Source organism: Ruditapes philippinarum, unplaced genomic scaffold (assembly GCF_026571515.1).
Source record: "Ruditapes philippinarum isolate M1 unplaced genomic scaffold, ASM2657151v2 ctg19991_1_1_1_1, whole genome shotgun sequence".
Lineage (NCBI taxonomy): Eukaryota > Metazoa > Mollusca > Bivalvia > Venerida > Veneridae > Ruditapes > Ruditapes philippinarum.
Window position 1 is genome coordinate 10346 of NW_026857735.1, and position 2247 is coordinate 12592.

The 2247-nt window shown below is 32.7% G+C and overlaps 1 long non-coding RNA gene across 1 annotated transcript; it reads left to right on the forward strand.

Annotated features, from left to right (window-relative positions):
- Positions 1 to 219: 219 nt before the first annotated feature.
- On the forward strand, positions 220 to 1951 carry LOC132750751 (uncharacterized). Its single transcript, XR_009628592.1, has 3 exons — positions 220 to 271; positions 595 to 677; positions 989 to 1951. It is a non-coding gene; the product is annotated as an uncharacterized LOC132750751 (long non-coding RNA).
- Positions 1952 to 2247: the final 296 nt, after the last annotated feature.

The following is a 2247-nucleotide window of genomic DNA, read 5'->3' on the forward strand; positions in this document are numbered from 1 at the left end:
ACAGACAGACTTGACATATTAAACAGAATTTTCGGTGACCATGGAATCGTGGACGAGTAATCCAAGTCTGCAATTTCATGTAATTTTGTTGAGATTAATGCTTCAGAGGGATCACTTTGTCTCTTTAAGCGTTTATATTTTGAGGGGTTTCCGGTATTTTCCGGTGTTTCCTGTAGTTTCCGGTATTTTCGGTGGTTTCCGGTATTTCGTGTAACCGAGAGTGAACTGAGGGAGGAAGATTATACAAAAGAATCATAGTAAAAAGTTTCAGGTAAACAACTTTTAGATACATTTATGCAAAAAAAGGTTATTATAAACAATCAAAATATATTGTGGCAGTAAGCAAAAATTGTTTCTATAAAATAAGGTTGATAATTATAAAGTAATGTTGATAAAACTATTATTCAAACTACATTTACATGCTGTGAATAATTATCTGATTATTAAATCTAGATGTATTACCGAAATTATTTGTTTAAAGGTCATGGTCCATAGACTGGCCTCTGAGCTTATGTTTTACAGTGCTAAATTTCTATAAGATCTCACATGTTATAATATACATACAATTTAAATTATGAGAATATATAATTGCAGACTGGGCAATTGCAGACTGTGAAAATTTGCCAACTTAGTGTTTATAGTATCAGCAATATTTCACTACCTTGGAGTCTGAAAAGGTAATTACATGATTGTAGTTTTAGTTATCTGAACAAACCATTTTTAGAGTACAATTGTTTCCCAGATAATGTAAAGATTATCAATTTTGACATCAAAAGTGTAATTACTAAAGTACTCATAATGGGCAATTTTTTACATCATTTGCTTACTGTGAAATGATGTTTCTATAGTATTTTTGAAACTGCATTTGCTTGAGTACAGTGTTTTAACACCCCAGATGAAATATTATAATGGAACACAATTGTATTTTACCAAAGAACAGAATTTGTTTCCATTCTTTTTAAATCAATTGTAATTTTTGTCCTTAAAGGTGAACGCAACTACAAGATGTGCCACTAGGAAACATTTGCACAGGACGTTAGCTGACATAATGAGGAAAAACTGTGGTTTTGATAATCAGTTTAAAGAAAGTTTTGGTTTGTGACAGACAACATAATAGTTGAAATCAAGGTGATCAAAGAAAGCAGCAGTACCTACAAAAGTCATGTACAGATACTTGCACAATAAAAAAGCTGTTTGTGACACTTGAAGTTAATGTAGGATGTATTCTGTATGTAGACAAAAAGGATATCTTTTATTTGTGAAGAAAAACAAACTGTGATAATTTTCATATCTTAACTTGGATTATTGAAATACAATTAGATGTGATTATGTGATTTTAAGAGAATAATCATATAAACATACATGTATGTTTACTCATAAGCTTATAGAGAAGTTTACTTCATGAATATTGAATTAATTATTACATATAAACTATAATTTTATGATGCATATCTTTAATTAAGATAGTCTAAATACAATTGTTTAGCCAGTTATTTAATTATCAATGGTCCAAAGTACATGACAAAATGGTCATCATTAATTAAATTAAATATAATAAAAAAACAACTGTTTATTGAATTTTGCTCTGATTATTCCATGCCAAAATTCTATGCCAAAATTCCGTGCTAAGATTCCGTGCCCAGATTCCGTGCCGGTTTTCCGCACGGACATTTTTCCTGCTCATTTACATATTTCGTGCCAAATTCCGTGCCATTTCCACCCAGAATCCGTGCCAAGAGTTCCGTGCCTAAAATTCCGTTCAAAATTCCGCACGGAATTTTTTCCTGCTCATTTACATATTTCGTGCCAAATTCCGTGCCATTTCCGCCCAGAATCCGCCCGTAAAATGAACCCTTATCATATACTAAAAATTTTAAAGGAATTTTAACTTTCTGGGCGTAATCCGTGCTGAAATTCCGCCCCAATTCCGGGCGTAACATTTCGTACAGGTATGAACGAAGCTATCCGATTATGTGGCCCCAGCTTTGCCGTGAGCAAAATGCGCAGCGCTTTTAAGTTTGGGAACCACATAATCGGATAGCTTCGTTCATAGCCGTCTGGTCCATTGAATTTATCGAAAGATTTTGTAGTTGAAAAAAAAAACGGCGATAATATTGATGTTTATTTCGGCTGTTGCGTTGTTTATATTACCGTTGAAGTTTAAAATTGACCATCATCGTGAAGAATTATATCTTCTGTGTCGATGGACCAAAGGATTATGTGAAAATATTGGAAATGGAATAAAAT